The 22,441-nt window shown below is 39.8% G+C and overlaps 1 pseudogene; it reads left to right on the forward strand.

Annotated features, from left to right (window-relative positions):
• Nucleotides 1-20,579, forward strand: part of LOC144374254 (chromodomain-helicase-DNA-binding protein 1-like) — a 34,954-nt pseudogene extending 14,375 nt beyond the window's left edge.
• Nucleotides 20,580-22,441: the final 1,862 nt, after the last annotated feature.

Genomic DNA, 22,441 nt, shown 5'->3' on the forward strand with positions numbered 1-22,441 from the left:
AGCCTTTACACAGACGTTTGTTTTAATTTTTCAGGTATTGTCCTTCCTTACCCACTTTTTTGTTTGACACACTTAGTTTTACAAGTGCAAAAATAATGCAGTGGGATTCCATAATGTTTACCAATAAAATTAAAAACTTAAAGTCTTATAACGCCCACTTTATTATCTTTTGCATGATTTTCACATTTTTAAAAGGATATTCAATATTTATACCTTTTCATTATTGTATTTTACAGCTACCATTTATCCTTTTATCACCTATTATTAGATAGTTTATTTTCATTTTTTTGCTATTTTAAGTTAATGCATCTAGAATAGCATCCAATATTTTTCCATATTTTGGATTTTTTAACAGCTTTCCACCAGTAGCATCTGTTAAAAATATGATTCTAGGACTGAAACTTCTTGAGAAATTGCCCTCGTGACATACTATACTATAAACTTGCTGTGGCAGCAGCCCCCAGTGACCTCCACGTTAACAAGTCCAGTGGCTGCATCATCCTGGACATCTTCGTGATCCTGTTCACCACTCTCCCATTTTAAAGTCCTACTCCTTTAGCTGCTGTGACATCACTGTCTCTTGATTTTTCTTATGGGTTTGAATCTCTGCTCTGCTCTTATGATCTTGACCTAGTTACCTAGCCTTTCAGAGTTTTAGTGTCCTTGTTGGCATGATTATGGTCACTTGTCTTATTCCTTGGATTAAATTGCACACAAAGCCACAAGCACAATGTCTGTTACATAGTACAATATGATAAATGTATCCTTTCATTTCTGTCTCTGGCTCCTTACTTTCTGCATAGATCTCTCTCATATGAGGGGAAAACAAAGCACATGGTAACCTTTCCAGATAGGAAGGTCATGATGCCAGGTATGCTTCTATCAGAGTGGGCTGTTAGTTTTTCTAACAAGTCATAATTGTATAGTAAGATATGGTTGTGAAATATATTTGAGCTACACGAAGCTGAAAGTTTGGATTTTCTCTCACAGCTTCTCCTGGAGTGTTCTTGTTGTGGATGAAGCCCACAGATTGAAAAGCCAAAGCTCTCTGCTGCATAAGACACTCTCAGAGGTAAACTCAAAGGATAGTCTTAGATTTTACATACCCTCCTTCCTTTTTTAATAGACTTTATTTTTTAGAGCAAGTTAGGTTTACAACAAAATTGAATAGAAGGTACAGAGAGTTTCCATATATCCCCTGCCCCTTTACAAGCCTAGCTTCCCCCATCTCAGCCTCTCCCTGAAGAGAGATGTTAAAACTAATGAAACTACATTGGCACCACAGTATCACCAGAGTCCGTAATGCTGGATTCACTCGCTGTTGCATGTCCTGTGAGTTTGAACAAACAGGTGATGGCATGTTTCCACCCTATAGTATCATGCAGAGCAGTTTTCTGGCTCAGAAATCCTATACCCATCTGTTCACCGTTCCTTCTCCCCTCTAACTGCCCTTTATTTTTTTTTTTTTAAATATTTATTTATTTATTTATTTTAGTTTTCGGCAGACACAACATCTTTGTTTGTATGTGGTGCTGAGGATCGAACCCGGGCCGCACGCATGCCAGGCGAGCGTGCTACTGCTTGAGCCACATCCCCAGCCCTCTAACTGCCCTTTAAAACCACTTAGTTTAGTCTACACAGAGCCAACTAAATTGAAACTTTATTATTATTATTATTATTATTATTATTATTATTATTATTATTATTTGTTCTAATTTGTAATATATGACAGCAGAATGCATTACAATTCACATTACCCATATACAGCACAATTGTTTATATCTCTGGTTGTACACAAGTAGAGTCACACCATTCGTGTCTTCATGCATGTACTTCGGATAATGATGTCCATCTCATAAATTAAAACTTCTGTATTCAGACTTCTGCAGAGCTAAATAAACCTATTTGGGAGGGCAGTGACAAAAGTAGTATTTAATATGGCTAATTACTATTCCTTTCTCTTTTATATAGAAGATAACATTTACTAAAATCTAGTTATCAAATGAGTCAGACCCTACCCCAATAAAATGCATTGTATTTTTGGAGATGTTTCAACTCTCTTTTGAGTGCTTTTAATTTTTCTCTCTTTTTTTTTTTTACAAATAAAGATCTTATACTCCTGTCTGCAGTTGTAGATGCATTGGAAATACCTTACGCCTCCCCTAATTTACCTATTTAGAAACTTACCCTTCACATGGAGTCATGAAGAGACCAATTTCTTACAGCATATTGCCTTCAGTCTCTCATCTGTTGTATTTTTAGTATGATACACTTGATTGCATTCCCTTCTCTTGATCTCTTGTATCATTCAGCAAAGTAGATGAGAAAGATCATTGTGGCCTGGAGCTGCCCTTGTTTCTGAGAAGCCAATGAAATGTGAAGTACCTTGTTGACTTGAAAATTTGCTCATTCATGAGACCACACTTGTTAATTTCTGAGATAATCAAAATTTGGTCCTCATCCTATAATAAATCACTTAAATTTAGAGGTCATTTAGAAGAAAATCTTAGACCTGGATTATGTATTTAATATTTATTGGCCTAAAAGTTGCAGTGTTTAGAGTTTTTACTGAAGATATCATCATTTTTATTAGTTTCAAATATTGTTATCCCCTGCCTGGTAGGGCATCCTCTATCTCTGCTGTCCTCTTTGCCTTTTTTTAGGGACCCTTGATTACATGTCCTTCCCAAGAGTTTGTACTCTATATTTAAAATAATACACATGCATAGGATGTGACTTTTCCACATTACTTAATTCTGCTGGTGTAAGTTCTTGTTAATGTCAGCTCAGAGGTTGACCTTACTTGGCCTGATATCTGTTGTTACTGTTTTTCTTCCTTCATTAGTCTCTTATCCTCCGTGTTCCTATCTGTTTCTCAGTGTTTTTCCTTTTTCTCTTGGAAACGCTGGGGTTTGACCCAGGGCTTCATGCATGCTAGGCAAGCGTTCTGCTGGTGACCCACATTCCCAGCCCTGTTTCTCAAAAATTTACAAAATCCCTTTTTATATTGGACTGTCCATGGCTTACTATCCAGAAACATCTAGAAATCTTGATATCTTGACTCTGATATATTGCAAAGTTTATGAACAGACATTGTGTCAGTGTAAATCTTGCTGCTTGCTTGTAGCAGAGAGGCCTGATGCTATAAATAACTTTGGCTTCTCAAACTCTTTGAATGAATGTGTTTACTCAGATACTCCCATTAATTCCCCCATGTAGGTCATAACATAATTTGACTCCTCACATAGATTGCATTTAGTAACCCTAGTGAATACTCATGTAATACTCAAGAGTTTACAACGTGATGTCACTTACATGCTTACAAGAGTGTCTTCTTACAGATTATTATCCCCTCCTTATGGTTGAAACTGGAGAGGTATTATTTCTCACATTAAATAGAGTGTACAACTTGTACCTGAGCCTTCTGATTTCATTTGCCTTGGTTCATTGTGTTATATCATGTCCCTCTGTGTTCAAATAAATGTTGTGATGGGTCACTTGGTTTTGCTTCCCAGTGGTAGAGATTTTTAATTGTGTTTATTTACATATTCTAGTTCTCTGTGGTCTTCAGTCTCCTGTTGACTGGAACTCCTATCCAGAACAGCCTCCAAGAGCTCTACTGTCTCCTCAGTTTTGTGGAACCTGACCTGTTTTCCAAGGAACAGATGGAGGATTTTGTTGAACATTACTGGGATATTGAAAAAGAGTCCAAATCAGGTTAATTCCCATTCAGCAAATTATCCCCAAGAGATCTTGACACAGAAACTTCCCTAATGCATAAGAGTTGTAGATTGAAAAGGAAGAGAATCAATAACTGGAGAATGCCTTCCAGGGAGAAAAACCACCACAGCTATAAGGCAGATGATGGTCCCTCATGTGGTGTCCACTTGTCTGCTATCCATGGCTCTTACTTGTTTGTTACATGATTCTGCAGTGGGGCTTATTGGTTCACTTTTGGAAAAAGTAGAAAGTACCCACTGATATGTGTGCTTTTTTAAAAACCAACTTCTAATTTTTTTCATTTTTTTCTCTTTGTGGTATGGAGATTGAACCCAGGGGTGTTCTACCACAGGCATACATTCCCAGTCGTTCTGGAAAAAAATGGAGACAGGGTCTTGCTCAGTTTCATAGGCTGGCCTTCAGCTTACCATCCTCATGCCTCAAGTTCATGTTACCATGCAGCTTCAACTTGTAATTTAAAAAAATTATAGATTTTGTTAACTTTCCATGCCACTTGCCAGTGCAGAAAAGTAAGTGCATGCTATAGACCCAGACTACTGTTAAGAATTCTGCAACACTGCTGTTTTCTTTTAACCAGAAGTTTGAGATGATTGGGATGTGGAAGGGAAAAGGGAAGCCTTCATTTGTATAACCGTAGCTTTTTCTTATACTTTTGCCACTCTGCCTTGTGGAACATTCCCATAATATCTGAATACCCTAGGATGATTGTCCAAAACAGATGGCAGGGGGCCACCCAGTGATTATGTGTGTGCTGGTTAAATATGAGTTGCAGAGGGTTCTTAGAGCAAAAATTCCTAAACCACAGGGTAAAGATGATCTGCAAACCTGCTCTGATTGATTACTCCCATGGTTAGAGTTGTCAGATATGGGATATCTAATTACAAATGACAAGGGACACACTGGTACTGAAGAGCTATGAATTGTTTATCTGAATTTCACATTTAACAAGTTGCTTGTATTTTTGTTTTCTGTTTCTGGTTTTCCTACATGATGTATACTTCCAACTTAGTGTACCTTTTGAAGTCTAAGATGCCTGTAAAAGAACAAGGGATTAGAAGTTTTTAAAAATCCACTTTTAATGCTCGCCATTTTCACATTCACCTGTGTGTCCATGGATAAGTGGTCTGATTTCTCTGACTCACTTAACTTTCATAAACATGGAGACAGTATTGCTCACCCTGCATTTCTATGCTGTATGCTGATCAGTGAGATGAAATGAAGAATACCCTGGAAAACAGTGTTTTGAAAATGAGATTATTCCTAAGAAGAATCCAGTTCTTTGAGTGTTATAGTTTGGGTATTAAAAGCCAGTAACAAGTCCAGAAGGAAAAGGAAGAAACCAGGAAAGGGAGAAATGATTGGTCCTCTAATTATGGTGGTTCAGCTTATAATTTTTTGACTTTACCACTTTACAAAAGCAGCAACATTCAGTAGAAACTGTACTTTGAATTTCAAATTTTTATTGGTGTACCTATTTGTACCTGTTGATGTTTTGCATAGTGATTACTTAGGTCATTAGCATATCATATAGCAAAACCTTTATCATTTCTTTATGGTGAATATATTCAAAATTATGGATTCTAACTGGGTTAAGATATAAAATGCATTATTGTTAGTTATATTAGAATGTTCAATATAATCATCAGAGAAATGGAAATCAGGAACACAAGGGAACCCCCCCCCCCCGTTAGAATGGTTAATACAGACACCACACGCTGGCAAGGCTGTGGTGGAAGGGGAACTCTGAGACACCCGGGTGGGAATGGAAATGGTATGGCCATCGTGAAAACCAGGATGGCGTTTCCTCAGAAAACTAAATAGAACTGCTGTACAATTCAGCAATCCCATACTGGGCATATAGTCGAAGAAGGGGATCGACATGTCAAGAGATGTCTGTGCTCCTGTGTTCATTGCAGCACTCTTAACAGTACCCAGAGTGTGGAGCTCACCTAGATGTCCATTAGCAGATAAAAAGGAAATGTGGTGTAGATACAGGATGGGATGCTCTTCAGCCATAAGAAGGCATGAGTTTCAGTCTTTTCCCAGGCTTGGGATAGGTTGTATCTGTCCTGTGAGGCGGGGTGGCAGCAGCAAGGCACCACTCCCCAATGACTCAGCGACCCTGAGGGTAAGTAACTGATACCACACAGTGCTCTGTGTTGTCAGTTGTTTAGTCACAGGCATTCAGCACATTACATGAAGTATTCACAGTTTTTCATAGAAGAGGCTTCAGGTTAGATTATTTTGCTGAGTGGACTAATGTAAGTGCTGAGCACTTTTGAGGTAGGGTGGGCTGAGCTGTGGTGTTTGGTATGTTAGGTCCGTTCAAGGCATTTTTTACATCTAAGATATTTTCAGTTTGTGATGGGTTTATAGGAATGTAATCCCTTTGTAAGTCCAGGAGCATCTGTAACTGAAAACTTACTGTACAGACCTAGAACGCAGAATTAGCATGAAAATGAGGAAAGTGAGTTGGTCCACGTTCTCTAGTAGTTCAGCGCCTCTGCTGTATTTTTGTACCACACTCTTTTTTTGTGTTTTTCCTTCCACAGCAAGTGAACTTCACAACCTCTTGCAGCCGTTTCTGCTGAGGAGAGTGAAAGCAGTGGTAGCTAAAGAACTTCCCAAAAAGACAGAAGTAGTGATATACCATGGCATGTCAGCATTGCAGAAAAAATACTACAAGGCTATTTTGATGAAACACCTAGGTATTCAGAGGGCACTTGGTCCATTAAGAAACTAAATGGGGATGTGATTTTTGTGCAGGGAAATATTTTATGATTACACTCACTTTGTGTAGCAAGAATATAAGGTAGAATTTTGTATTCTGAATGATATGCCAATCACCTGATGTGGAACAATAGCAGTGTTAAGTGTAGCTCAGACTTGGTTGTTGCATGATGGAATTTCTCTTTTTCCCCTTGCATGGTTTTTCTTATGCCTGCAATATAGCAAACACTTTTAAGTGTCTACTCATGATTTTTATCCTCTATTTGCTTTTTTTTTCTGCTGTCTTCAAACCACAACAGCAGTTAAAGAAGAAATTTTAGAAGTTTACAATTGTTTTAACAAAGCACTGCTAAGTTCACCTTGTAGACTTCCTTCTCAAAACAAAGTGAGGAGTAAGAAAATCCCATATGGATATGATTTTAATTCTCAGTGCAATTGATTGCCATTTGAGAGGTTAGTATAAATTTGAGGGAAATACTATGAAATGAATAAGGTTATGTTTGTGTTTTGTTTGTGTTTTGATTTGTTAGTCCTTTTTCCTCTCTATCTTCAAAATTTCAGATGCATTTGAAAATGAGATGGCAAGGAAAGTTAAACTTCAGAATATCTTATCCCAGCTTCGAAAGTGCGTGGATCACCCGTATTTGTTTGATGGTGAGCCAGTGTCCTGTTTCCCCCCATTATTTTTCATTAGTAGTTCTGTAACCAAAATCATAGCCGGACTCTTCAACAGAACTGCTGCATTTATGTGTCTACTCTGCTTCTTCTCATTTTCTCTATATTAATGATATCTCGTGTTAATCATACTGAAGATTTCTTCACATGTCCCATAATATTCCTTAAGCTGCTTTCCTTTTTCTCTCTTAATGCAGGATCCATTGCATTTGTCTTGACTCTACTTTTCTGCAATCTAGAAATGTTTCTAAGCTTTTTTGGAGGGCAGGGAGCTTTTCTTTCTTTCATGATAGTGACAGTTGTGGAGAGGAAAACTGGCAGCTTTACAGAATGGGTCATAATGAGGATTTATCTGACCCTTCTTCAGGATTAGATTTCCTTTCGTCTTGAGCCCTCTCGGTCACTACGCCCAGTTCCCTGTGTTCTCTGTGATGCCCAGGCATTGTCAGTTCACGTTTTGTTAACCTCTCAGATCCCTTGACACAGCAGATGGCTTCCTCCATGGGACGCTCTTCACTCAGCTTCTGGGGTAGCAGTTTTTCCTGCCTTTCTTCCTCCCTGCATGCTCCTGCTCTGTGCCCTTTTCTCTCTCCTTTCATCCTAGTGACTTCTGTACATGTCCCTCTAAGCACTGCTCTTGTTGCCACAAATTTATGTGTAGTGTTTTATTTTCATTCCCATTGGGGTTTTTGGATGCACTCTGATGGCTGGCCCTGGAATTCCCTAGTGTAGAAAGATTGCAAAAGGTCTGCTGTACTTGTTTTAAGGAGTCTGCCAAGTACCATTAGGAGCTGTTTAAAAGTTTAACAGAACTTTAATCAAGTGCACATTAGAACTTTTTTTTAAGGGAGAAGGGGCATTAGGAACATAGATTTTGAAGGACATCTTCCAGAATATTCTGACTGCCGCCTGTACCTTGAGAATCACTTTTATACACACCTAAGCCTATTTCTTGATTTCTTATCTAGAGTGAGAGCCTTAGAATTTCCTTTGTGGATCTTCTTGATCTCTGGCATCTTCCTTTCCCTCAGTTTCCTAAAGAGTGAGTTTGCTTCTTAGATAAATATTTATTAGACTTTTTGGATGTGCCAGGCTCTGCAGTTGATATTAAGCAAATAATTAGAAAATGCCTCGAATAGGTGAGACTGAAGGGCCTACTGCATTAGAAAGAGCTTGGGCTCTCTCTGTTGCCTACCTATTTGGTTTTCTACTCAAGAATTTTGCCCTGACTCAGGGCACACAATTAGGATTGGGCTCTCTGCTTTCCAGGTGTGGAGCCAGAGCCTTTTGAAGTTGGAGACCACCTGATTGAGGCTAGTGGGAAACTTCACCTGCTGGATAAGCTGCTGGCATTCCTGCATTCCAGGTAGGAATAGGTTGACATGTACTGCTCTCGGGGAGTGACTGGTTCAAACCTGAGTAATGAAGAACTTACTGATTCTTGAGACTGATTCAAGTTCCCTTTTTTAGAAGCCTGGAATTCAGGGCCTACTTTCTCTGCAACTGTACACCCACCCCATTCCATCTCATCCAACCCCACTCCTCCACCTTTATCCTTTGTTTCCTGAATTCCTACAGCATTTAGGATCCCAGTCCAGGACTTGGCAAGCCCTACCTTACTCTGCTACCTTGTTGATCAGTGTATGTTCACCTCATCAGTCCAGCTATGTTGGTTGCATCCACAAGGATGAGTCAACATTGAGCATTTCTTTTAAAATTGCCTGCTGCTTCCTTGAATTGAACTGACACATAATAAAGGTTGAGTAAACATTGGTTCTTGTTAATCTTTGGGATTTTATTTAAACTCAAGGCATAGTTGGGGAATACTCTTTCCCAGAAATGCAAGTTGGGTATCAGAAGATGACATTTGGTTAGTGTTCAGCAGCCTGGTATCCAGCATGTACATCTTCATCACCACAGGAAAGGGGGAGTCTAGGAAAAGACAAGAGACTCAAGAATTTCAGAATTGTGCCTTTAGGATGATTGCCCCAGGTGTGGCCTGAACTAACTTAAAACTTCAGATTTGTCAGAATTGCCCAGTCTTTTGCAAATTAAATAATTGCATGTCTTGGGGCTGGAGTTGTGGCTCAGTGGTCGAGTGCTTGCCTAGATAGCACATGTGAGGCCCTGGGTCCAATCCTCAGCACCACACAAAAATAAATAAATAGCTCAGTGACTAAGCACTCACCTCACATGCGTGAGGCAGGAGATTCGATCTTCAGCACCACGTACAAAAATATAAATAAATAAAACAAAGTTATTGTGTCCATCTACAACTAAAGAAATTGAAAGAATAAAATAGATAAAGGTATTGTGTTCAACTATGGCTAAAACGTAAATATGAAAAATTGTTAATAATCATAATTACACGTCTTACTGTATTTTATGGCCTTTGACCTATCTACCATAAGTGTGTGTGTTAGAGATGGAGAAGAACCTATAGATACCTTCCATCCAAGTTTTTCATGACCTCGAAAGGTCACGCCCAATGACATATAGGTAGTAAGTGGCAGAGAGAGATAAGAATCCAGGTACTTACCTTTAAACTCAGTGCTTTTTCCAACAATTTGGGGCTAGAGTCTGGCCGATGTTCTCCCTAACTCTTGGTCTTACTCTCCTGGCAACATTAAGGTAAGTTAGTTTTCTTAAAAAAATTTTTTTTTTTACAGCATTGTCCTTGTTTGTTCAGGCAAATTTAAAACAATGTCTGATGATAAGGGCTGTCACCCTGATTTTGTTTCTTCTACATTATTTTGAATTATCCTTTCCTTTCTTCACTCTCTATATGTAAGTTTCTTGTGTACCATGGGGGATTGCTTCTCTAACATGATGCTTTTTGACTTTTCTAGATGGTAATGACTTGTACCGCCAAGTGGGAATAGCAGTAGATAGCCTTCCATAGCTCTTCAGGATCTTGGGGAGCGGGTGCACACACATTTGTACCTTGCCTTTACTCTTCACATGTATATTTATTTTACTATTGAAATGAAACTTCTGTCTTCATTGAGTGAAGTGATATTCCGGAAAGAGGATCCTTGGTTATGCCAGGGCTTCCACACTCCCTGGTGAATTGACAGGTGCCCTGGGACTGCTCTGAGGGATGCAGCTACATGTGGAGGCACTTTGTCTTCTTGTATAAAGTATTCAGAGTTTCTGAGAAAGTTACAGGACATTTATATTTCTACTTTAGCATTTCCCTTATGTGTAAAGTTGTCCTCTTTGGTCATGTTGCCTGAGGGTCACTCCCCGTAAACACTACTAGAGTTGGCAGTTTCTCCTTTTCTTCTTGCCAGGGGCCATCACGTCTTACTCTTCTCTCAGATGACCCAGATGTTGGATATTCTCCAGGACTATATGGACTGCAAAGGTGACTCCCCTTGGCCACTACATCATCTGAGAGTCATAAGGGGTGTGGGAAGGTTACCGAGGAAAAGGTTAAAGACAAAGAAGGTGAAAAGGCTGAGGAGAGTGGACAGTGGTGTGTGAAGCAAGATCGACAGCAGGGTAGAGACGCATGGGCAGAAGTAACACCCACTTTCTCACCAGGTGATGCAGGTGATGGGTATGGAGCAGACGTTGTGAAAATGTTGAGTGGCTTCAAAAATGTGTGAGTCGAGTCTCAGCGACAAACCCTTGCAGCATCCCTCAACAGCTCAGCAGTTGTGTACTTATGCAGGATTAGTAAGAAAGGGAAGATAGATAGCATGGAGATCCCACAAATGAAGCAGAGGGAGGGTGAGAGCAGTTATTTCTGTGACAATAGGGAATGTAGGCAGTTACTTGAGAACTCTGCTTAATATATAATAAAATTGATGTGGGATAATAGGACAAAGCTTGAAAAGGGGTTGATTTTTGAGCCTGTGGGAGAGTATCAGCCGCAGAAATAACTGTTTTAAAGTTTTGTTGGGAGTGGTCTCTCAGATCCACTTGATGCCCCCCAAGTACTGCAGTAACTGGACACTTCAGCTACTGGCACATTGAGGATTCTCGAATGCCAAAACATGAATTGAGATTATAATTCCCCTTCCTGACCTGATGCGTGGTGACAAGTGGAGAGCCCTAGAGCTTCGCTGAAAAGCAGGTGCTGGGTCATCAGGCAGGCTCCCAAGTGCTTGTCTTGCTGCTTGCCTAAGTCAGGATTGTGTCTTAGCAGTCACCAACTGCCAGCGTGTGGATATTTAGGGTGGACTGGGAAGAGTCAAAACCAAATATTACCTCTGCAAATGCCAAAGACTTTGGCTGCCTGTGGTTTTAAAACCCAGGATAGTGTGTTATGGTGATTTTTTTGGTGAAGTGATTAATTTTTTTTGGTTGTTCACAACATTACAAAGCTCTTGACTGAAGTGATGAATTTTTCCCCTAAATTTAGATCTTTCAGACTGGGGTTGTGGCTCAGTGGTAGAGCCCTTTCCTGGCATGTGAGAGACACTGGTTTGAATTCTCAGTACCACATAAAATAAGAAACAAGATCAAGTTATAAAACAATTGAGATCTTTCCCTTGGGCTTTATTGAAAGTAGGGCAGGCTTGGGTGTGGAAAGGACAAATAGGCATTGGCTTAGGAATGAATCGATGCAAAGAGTAAGGAACTGTGTGTGGTTGTTGTCTTCTCTACGTAAAGGCTACAGCTATGAGCGTGTGGACAGTTCTGTTAGAGGTGAAGAGAGACACCTGGCCATCAAGAACTTTGGACAGCAGCCCGTCTTTGTTTTTCTCCTGAGCACCAGGGCAGGTAAGCCTATGGGTATTGAGGAAGCAGACAGTCATCCCACCACTGGTACGTTTTCCCCTAATTCTCTGAAAGGAGAGGTTCTTACCAAGGAGTATTGAAAAAGGAGAGAATCGAAGCACTTACGTAGCCTAGTACTGGACTTCTCGTGTGGAGCTCTTTTCTGTTCAACCTGTGAAGCTGTGATCGTGAGAAGGGAGGCTGAAACCTGGGCCTGTTGGAAAGTAATTCTAATCCACTTAGACCACTGACCTGTTTTGTTTTGTTTTTAATTTCGGGGAAAGTTTTATTCACATTCATTCATTCTCCTTCCTAGCCATGAATTTTTAAAATAAGATAATCTCTTTTCTAGTTTCCCTTCCTTCAAGAGTACCTCTGAAAGAGTGTTATAAAGTTTAATAAAGATTTGTTGTTTAAAATGTGACTAGAGTGAAACTGACAGCTATTTATAATTATTATGGTATTGTCCATATGACTTAATCATAAATAAATGACACTTGTGGTTTTGCCAGTTGCTTTCACATAGTATTAAATAATTTGAAATCGGTTTGGGGAAATGGAATTTTTCTTACATTCTGAATCAAAAACCCCTATATTAATTTTGAATTCATAGTCTGAGTTTCATGATCTTATTTTTTTGATGGTAATCCTGATGGAATAGATATAGGAACACAAACAGGAATTGTGTCCTTGATGATAAAGAGATTAATGTCCTTATGGAACAAAAGGTCATCCTTATGTAGAAAGCACTTAGTAAGTGCTTTGTACTATATGGGTCTATAAAAGAAGTGTTAGATATGACCGTTGAGTATCAGGAGATCATTTCTCCAGTGTGTGTCTTACCTCTGTCTTAAAGCCAATAATAAGATACAATCAGATTCCTTTGGTCCAGTCTCTTCCCAGGTCATATACCACACCCTGTCATTCAGTCCCATTGTCTCATGATTAGTCTTTGGGGAAGCTCAAAGGATCTGGTCAAAGGCATGGTCAGTGTTGGGAGAGGAATTCCATTTATGTGTTTAAGATTTTTTTTTTTAGAGGGAGAGAGAGAATTTTTTTAATATTTATTTTTTAGTTGTCAGCAGACACAACATCGTTGTTTGTATGTGGTGCTGAGGATCGAACTCGGGCCACACGCGTGCCAGGCGAGCATGCTACCGCTTGAGCCACATCCCCAGCCCCGCGTTTTAAGATTTTATTTTTTATATTTAGAGAGCAAATAATGTTTGAAACATCTAAAATTAGTTAATCTCCTTGGAGGCCTCAGAGTAGATTATCTAGGAGCTGAAGCAGTCCTTGACATTAGCCTTTTCCACGCACTAACTGTCATACGTGCCATCATGTTGTAGCTATACCTGTGCCACATTTTCATTTAATGTTTCCTTACAGCTTTCCACGAGGTTGTTACCACATATTGCCGGCAGATGGCAGCGATAGCTTAGGAATATGTCCCAAACAATTAAATGCAGCTTAAAATATCATCTTTGGTGAAGAAGGGCTGCACTAGCCACTATTAACTCAAGAGAAAGATAATCTTTTTTCACTTTTTTAATGATGACAAAGCAACTTTATTATTATTTTTTTTTAGAGAGAGAGAGAGAGAATTATTTATTTCTTTAGTTTTCGGCGAGCACAACATCTTTGTTTGTATGTGGTGCTGAGGATCGAACCCGGGCTGCACACATGCCAGGCGAGCATGCTACCGCTTGAGCTACATCCCCAGCCCAAGAAAGATAATTCTTATGGAACACAAACACATTTTCAAATGAGATGACTGCCTCGATAATTAGCATACAGTGGATAAAAAGGTTCTGGAGCCTGGCACAGTAGTGCATGCCTACAGTCCCAGCTACTCAGGAGGCTGAGGCAGGAGGATGGCTTGAGCCCAGGAGTTCAAGGCCAGCCTGGGCAACATTGTGAGACCCTGTCTCTGTCCCAGGAGTAATGACCTCAGATTCTGGAATATGGGATGGAATCCTGACTGTTTTATCTTCTAGTGGTGCAACTTCAAATAAATCCCTTAATCTAGCTGTTTCCATTTCAGCATCTGCAAAATGAGAATAGTGCTAGCAAGGACACAGGGTTGTTGTGAGGGTTAAAAGAGTCAACACATGTAAAGTGCCATGAGCAGTGGTTGGCAGTAGTAAAATAGAAGTGTAGCTCTTATTATTGGATATAACTTAGCCTTTCTCCGTATTCAGTCATTAGTATTTCTTTATTCCAACTTTGATTTTATAGGAAGACTTCAATGAGAATGTTCCTGCCTGGCTTGTCTTACATCCAGCCGGGAGTTGGTAGTCCTGTGGAAAGGAACCCTTCATTCAGTTCTTGGAACAAGCCCTTTTAGGCCTGTTTTAGCAATGCGTTCCAATGACCCTGGCTAGAGTGTGTTCTGTACAGTTTCCACATTTATCAAAGAGAAGCCTGTGGTTTGCTTCTTAGTACTCTAAATTCCTGAACCCAAAGTGCTCTTTTGGCCTTTTCCTGCACCATTGGAGAAAGACCAGAGAGTTGTTGCATTGAGTGTTCTTGTCTTGAACTGATTTTATGCCATCTTCTTTGATAGGTGTGGAAACCAGTACAGGAAGACACTCTCAGGTTTTCTCCACTCAGAGGCAGGTATCATCTGCTCTAATCATAGCTAGCGTCAGGTCTTCCTACCTTGTTGAAGCTGGAAGTGTGGTCATGTGTGTTTCTTACTGCCCACTGCAGACCTCTCGTGGTTTTAAGATACATTTTTAATTGTAGATGGGCACTGTTTTAGTCAGCTTTTTCACCTCTGTGACCAGAACCAACTGTGGAGGAGGAATGTTTCTTGGAGGGCTCATGGTTTCAGAGGTCTTAGTCCATAGAAGGCCGACTCCATTCCTTGGAGCTCCAGGGGAGGCAGCATCCTGGCAGGAGTGTGTGACTGAGGGTAGCAGCTCACATCATGATCAGAAAGCAAAGAGAGAGAGACTCCACTGTCCAGATACAAAACATATACCCCTTAGCCATGTGCCTGCTGAACCCCTTCCTCTAGCCACACCCACCTGCCCCAGTTACCACTCAGTTAATCCCATTAGAGATCCATTAACTGATTAGGTTAAAGCCATATCCCAGTCATTTCTCCTCCAAACCTTCTTGCATGGTCTCACATGTGAGCTTTTGGAGGACACCACATCTAAACCATAACAGACAATACCTTTATTTTATTTATTTTTATGTGGTGATGAGGAAGGAACCCAATGCCTCACGTGTTCTATCACTTGTGTTCTATCACTGAGCTACAACTGCAGCCCCCAGACCTCTTATTTTTGGAGCTGTTTTCTGAAAGAACTTGTGTCCTTATTCACAGACTCTTTGAAGCAAAATCCCATCAAGGTTTTCAAACAAATATTACATGTCTTCACACAATTAACTTAAGCATCCTTTTCTTCTGCTTACCTCTCATTCTGTTATATTTGATAATTAAATTTTCCCAGTTCATGCAATGGAAGGTGAGGTAGCACTTTTGACCACTGTAGGGTGGTCAAACCTGAAGTCTGGGGCAGAAATGTCCTTTTGAAGGATGAAACCAATCAGTTGGACTGATTTCAGATTTTCAGTAGGACCCAGTCCTGCCTTGTGTGTTTTCTAGTTCCTTATTTGTGTGTTGCTGATCATTCTCCTTTTTTGTATGGTTTTCAGGTGGAGTTGGCATGAACTTAACAGCAGCAGATACTGTTATTTTTTTGACAGTGATTTTAATCCTCAAAATGACTTGCAGGTAGCTGCCAGAGCTCACCGAATTGGCCAGAACAAGTGAGTGAGTTAGACATTGGCACCTTTCTGCTCTGTTGGCTTGCAGCTGTGGATTGGGGAGGAAGGTGGACCGTGTAGTCCTGACAACAGTGCCACATTGGAATTAGAGACCCCTGGGTTTGAACCCCGTTGTGCTGCTGGCTTGTAGAGTCATGTTGGGAGATCAGTGGTCACATGATCAGTTCAGACTCACTTTGTTGAAAAGAACAGTTAAATTCCAAAATGATTAGAAGAAACTTAGAATTTATTTAGTTCATGTTTCTCATGTTAGATCCTAATTCAGTTTAAAAATGAAATTAAAGCCAGTGGGTGCACATGCCTGTAATCATTATCAGCATGGGAGACTCAAGCAGGAAGATCAAGTTTAAAGCCAACCTTGCAACTTTCCTAAACCCTGTCTCAAAATTTTTTTTAAGGCTAGGATTATAACTTCATGGTAAAGCTTCCTGGGTTCCCAGTACCACAAAGAGGAAACAAAGTTGTGTTCAGCTGCCCTTTGACTTGAGGTAACTGCCTGCCAGGGGTTATCCTGGCTACAGATGAAGGCCCAATAGTGGTCACTTTGTCTTCCTTCCTCTTCCTCTTTTGGGGAAAAGTTCAGGAAGAAGTTGAGGCCAGATTTATCTAACAAATGCTCAAGTTCCAATGAGCAGTGTCCTTTTCATTGAACACTCATTGTTCCACAAATGAGTGTGGCATTTGGTTCTGCTTCCTTTTGGGTGTATTTTCCTGGCATGCTTTTTTCCCCAGCTTTGCAGACTCCTAACACTGCTCTCATTTGACTCCCGTACAGGGCTGTGAAAGTGATCCGGCTGATTGGCCGAGACACTGTGGAAGAAATAGTTTATAGGAAAGCAGCCACCAAACTGCAGCTCACCAACACGATCATAGAAAGAGGCCAGTTTACTCTGGGAGCCCAGAAACCTTTGGCTGATCCTGACCTCCAGGTAAAATGCGTTCTTATTAGAGTCTCATGATTTATGACCCGTACTATCTGTGGATGAGAATGCAAATAAAAAGGACCAGCATTAACCACCCATTGTTACAAATTACACATTTTTTCATTGGCCTAATTCTTACCCTCTCAGTATCTAACTACATGCAAGGTGCCATACAAGCTAAAAATGAGGGTGGCATTTAAAGGTGGAGAAAATAGAATAAAGAGAATGAGCTTTGAACCATCTAACTTGGATTGAAATTCACATCTTATCCCTTATTGGATGTATGACTTTGAGCATGTAACTGAACATCATGGATCTAATCTCTTAATGGCTTCTAAAGATGAGTGTGCCATGAGTTACCTCAGAGAGAATTTGTTTAAGTTCTTTTTTTTTTTAAGTTCCTTTTTTTTAATCAGTGATGATTAGTTCCATACCTCCTCCTTAATCCCTGACCCTTTGAGTAGTGACTTACAGTACTCATTCCATACTCAGAGATGAGTGAACAAGATTAGGAATTCAAAATTATGCCATAGGATATAGGGATGAAAGCACTAGAGTTAGTGCTAGAGTTAGGAAAAATTAGATGGGAGTCAAATGCTGGCTTAGAATATCCTAGAGAGCTCTCTTTTGGTAGGAGGTTTAGAGTTATTCCTTAGCAGCAGCCTTTGAGATAAAATTGAACCTATATTATAATATACCCCAGGTCCTTTTGAGGGATTAGGTGCAGAGAGATCAACCCCTAGTATCTAGCATGATTCAGGCATGAAGAGAGTAATAAATGTCTGACAAAAGGTTGTAGCTGTGGGAAGGTCTGCTGTAGGAAATTGCAGAGAAATGACAGGAGTTGGCTCTTGTTTTGAGGCAGGCAGTGAGAGAGAGCAAGTTCAAAGATGGCTTTAAGCCTTTAAGCCTGAAAGATGAGAGTAGAAAGTAGGAAGATAGGGATAGAAATTAGAAAGATGAAGATAATGTAAGCTTTAGACAACAGAGTTTGTAATAAAAATCAATATACATTATTGTTAGAGGGAGACTCAGAAAAGAAAGGAATTAGAAAAGTTTACAAGAAAAACCAGGCTTTAAAAGAATCAGCTTATCAAACAAAAAATTCAAGAGGTATATGAAATGGAAAAAATTACACAGTATTACAAGCAGAATTATCAAATTTACAACTAGCCCAAGCATGAGTTTAAAAATGGCAGTTTTCTCACATCTGTATCTTTACACATCAGCATTGCAGAAAGGGAAGGTGCTGTTTTTGTTAGGGAGTCACTAACCTGCAGGATAGGGTCACAGATTTGGGGGTACTAGAACCTGAAAGAAGAACCCTAGGTTTTGTTTGTTGGCTTGATTTTTGTTTATCTTAGAGAGTAACTGTGGAGTCTTTGGCCTTGTCTGTTTTGAGTCTTCTGCATGCTCATCTGTCATGGTGGCTGGGCAGGCTGTGCATTTTATTTTCACACTATTGAAGAGGCAATTTCAAATGGAAGGTGAAAGCTTGAGAGAGAGGTATGTGTGTACTGTAGGTGTCTAAATACACTTCTCCACAGGACCTTGGGAGAGGAGCTCATCATGGGCTGTTGTGAAGGCTCGGGCATCAGGAGTTAGAGGAGATGAATTCTCAGATGCTCGACGCTTCCCCAGTGGAGGGAGCTCCAGGCATTCAATCAGGGGTGTCCCTGTGACATTGGCTGCTAGCACATCATTGTGAGATGCACAGGCACAAACTCTGCCATGGGACCAGATCCTTGGGCCAGTACAAACTATTGGCTGGTGGAGAGGACCTCGGTGGGACTTCCTGCCCAAGCCATGGCAAGAAATCACACTCTGGTTCTGTCTTGATTCTTTCCCTCCCCACTAGACTGTCAGTTATTTATGGTTGCCAGGAACAAGGGTGATAACTCACTGCCTTGTCTCAAAATACAGCAGGACATTTTTTAAGTTATTAAAAGTATCTAATAGTAAAAGATGTGGTTCTGGTTTGATAAATCTAAGCAGTATAGAGCAGTGAAGTCCTGAAAAAGGAAAGCAGGTTCCTTGTCTTAGAAGGAGAACACAACAGAAACAGAGAACAGATAAAGATGCGGTGAACACTTATTGAATGCTTACTGTGTGCTAAGTATTGTGTGACGTGCACTTTTTCCAGTTGTTTCAGAAGAAGAATAACAAAAAAAATGAGATAAACGTTGTCTTTACCTCCATCTTAAGAAATTTTCCAAACATCAGATTCATGACTCTAATCTGAGCACTCTTTAACTTCCAACTACATGCTCTTAGTTACTATAATAAAGTGGTTTTCATTTAAAAAATGGGTAGTTCCTTAAAGACACGTTGTGAGTGAGCAGTAGCGAGGGAAGCCAGGAGACATAGTCCAAGGAGTGGAAGAGGGAAGGGTCCCAGTATGGACTGAGCCTCATCATAAATACTTGGCTTTCTTCTGTTTTGGGTACTAAATGCCAAAGCCATTTGGCTTGGTTATATATTTATATACACATACACACACCAAGGGTAAATATAAATATAACAGGTATGGTTTTGCTTAGTTTTAGTCATAGTTTTCATCTCGGGTATTTTCAAGCTAAAGTTTCCAAGTTACAGAATAGGCAATCTAGAGATAACTAACCAAATCTAAAAGGACAAAATGAAAATGAAGTCCCATGATGTGGATCCCAATTGGTTCAGAATTCCTAAGAGATAGTACTTAGGGAGGTGGAGAGTTGCAAGTAGCAAATGAAAGCCAGGTAACACTATCTAAGATTCTGGTTCCTGTAGCCGTAGGAAGTAGGCTGAGTATATCCCCTAGGGGGAGCAAGAGGGCAGGATGGGGAGCGGGACTATCCAGGGAGATTGAAATTGAGAAAGGGCTTTTGGGTCTGGTGATCAGGGTGGTTATGGTTTTGCCAAAGTGGGTCCCATAAAGCACTGTAGTAGCAAAGCGGCTTGGCAAGGACAGGTGGCAGCTCATGGTGAGATGAGGTATTCAGTGGCACCTTCTCTTTATAAGAGTTTGGCAGTGGGAGAGGTAAGAAGGTAGCCAACAGGGTTTCTGACTTCTCTCGGGACTGCTGGAAGTGCCTGTAAAAAATGCTGGTGAGAAGTGCTATAGAAGATGCTGGAATCATTTTATCTGCCCCCAATCCTCAAAAAAATTGGAGGCCACAAAATTTTTTTGGTATTGTAAATAATTGTCAAAGTCAACATCTATGATCATCATTTATCACTTCTCTGCTTATTCCTCATCCAACTCCAAAACTGCCTGGCAGGTGTCATTTGTGATGGAAGAGAAGAAAGCCCATCAGGGAAAGAATTACCTGGTGTCATTTAGACACTTAGCAAGTCACACATCCTCATCTGTGTTTTCATGAGAACTCACTGGATCTCTCGTTTTCTTCATTCAAGTTGAGTGACATACTGAAATTTGGCTTGGATAAACTGGTGTCCTCTGAGGGGAGCACCCTGGAGGAGGTAGACCTGGAGTCCATCCTGGGAGAGATAGAGAATAGCCAGTGGGCCTCTGATGCCCTGCCTGCAGCTGGAGGAGGGATCAGAGAGCAGTAGGAAGGAAGTGAGTTGGGGTTAGGTGAGCCAGTGACTGTGTCACCTCAAGGTAGGGTGTGAGTGAGATGCTTCCCCACGGGAAGTCCTGTGTCCTGCTCTGGGACCTCTCTTTCCTACCCAGCCCTGTAGTCATCTGATGACATTCTTAAGGCTTCCTGGTCCAAGATCTGCCAGAGTAATCCTTGTTCCCTTGAAGCTGGACTTTGAATCCAAGTGATGATATTAATGTTTATGGTCCTGTCAGTCTCAAGGATTTAATTTGAACCTTTTCTCCCTTGACACAGACATCTTCTCTGGAGTTTATTTGGTAAACCTGCTATCTTTATGATGGTGCTTTGCACAGTTATTTCTCTTCTCAATAGTAGAATGTTTTTTAAATTGCAACTGATATTTATGGACATTTATTGTGTTCATCAACAGTACTGACTATGTCATGTGCTTTAGGTCGTTTAAGACCCATGAGGTGGGGGGTTGGGGTGGTGTGTGTATATATATATATATATATATATATATATATATATATATATATAATATATTATATTATATAAAATATATATAATATATATTATATATGTATTATATATATTAATATATTTTATATATTTTATTTATATTTTATATAAATAATATTTTATATATATTTTATTTAATATTATATAATATTATATGTTTTATATAATATTATATATTTTCTGTTCTGAACTATTTGAATTTCAGACTTGAAAGAGTTATTTTTTTGTTTTTTCTTTTTCTCATGATTATTTTTAAAATGACTGCTCTCCTTTATCAGCAACAGTGAGTCAATATGGGCTGGTGTGAGAGGGTTTTACTGACCTTTTTAAAAATTTTTTATTCATATATGACAGCAGAATGCATTATAATTCTTATTATACATATAGAGCACAATTTTTCATATCTCTGATTATATACACAGTATATTCACACCCAGTTCCTGTATTCATACCTGTACTTTGGATAATAATTATCACATTCCACCATCATTAATAACCTCATGCCTCCTCCCTTCCCCTCCAACCCCTCTGCCCTATCTAGAGCTTGTTGTTCCTCCCATCTCCCACTTTCTATCCCACTATGAATCAGCCTCCTTATATCACAGAAAACATTCAGCATTTGGTTTTTTGGGATTGGCTAACGTAGCATTATCTTTTCTAACTTCATCCATTTACCTGCAAATGCCATGATTTTATTTTCTTTTATTGCTGAGTAATATTCCATTGTATGTGTGTATGTGTGTGTGTGTACACACACACACACACACACACACACACACACACACAAAACCACAGTTTTTAATCCATTCATCTATAGAAGGGCATCTAGGTTGGTCCCACAGTTTAGCTATTGTGAATGGTGTTGCTGTAAACATTGATGCAGCTGTGTCCTGTAGTATGCTGTTTTTAAGTCCTTTGGGTATAGATTGAGGAGAGGGACAGCTGGGTCAGATGGTGGTTCCATTCACAATTTTCCAAGTAATCTCCATACTGCTTTCCATATTGGCTGCACCAATTTGCAGTCCTATCAGCAGTGTATGAGTGTGCCTTTTTCTCCCACATCCTTGCCAACACTTATTGTGGTTTTTATCCATAATAGCTGCCATTCTGACGAGTGAGTTGAAATCTTAGAGTGGTTTTGATTTGCATTTCTCTAATTGCTAGTAATGATGAACATTTTTTCATGTATTTGTTGACTGATTGTATATTCTGAGAAGTGTCTGTTCAGGTCCTTGGCCCATTTATTGATTGGGTTATTTGGGTTTTTTTTTTTTTTTGGTGTTTAGCTTTTGAGGTTCTTTATGTACCCTAGAGATTAGTGCTATATCTGATGTGTGAGGGGTAAAGATTTGCTCCCAAGATGTAGGCTTTCTATTCACCTCACAGATTTGTTTATTTTGCTGAGAAGAAAGAAACTTTTTACTTTGAGTCCATCCCATTTATTGATTCTTGATTTTAAAATTCTGACACCAAAAGAGTCTTATTAAGGAAGTTGGAGCCTAATCCCACATGATGGAGATTAGGGTCTACTTTTTCTTCTATTAAACACAGAGTCTCTGGTTTTATTTCTAGGTCCTTGATCCATTTTGAGTTGAGTTTTGTGCATGGTGAGAGATAGGGATTTAATTTCATTTTGTTGCATATGGATTTCCAGTTCTCCCAGCACCATTTGTTGAAGATGCTACCTTTTCTCTAGTGCATGTTTTTGGTACATTTGTCTAATATAAGATAATTGTAGTTTTGTGGGTTAGTCTCTGTATCCTCTGTTGGGTACCA

This window comes from Ictidomys tridecemlineatus, unplaced genomic scaffold (assembly GCF_052094955.1).
Source record: "Ictidomys tridecemlineatus isolate mIctTri1 unplaced genomic scaffold, mIctTri1.hap1 Scaffold_631, whole genome shotgun sequence".
In the NCBI taxonomy this organism is placed as follows: domain Eukaryota; kingdom Metazoa; phylum Chordata; class Mammalia; order Rodentia; family Sciuridae; genus Ictidomys; species Ictidomys tridecemlineatus.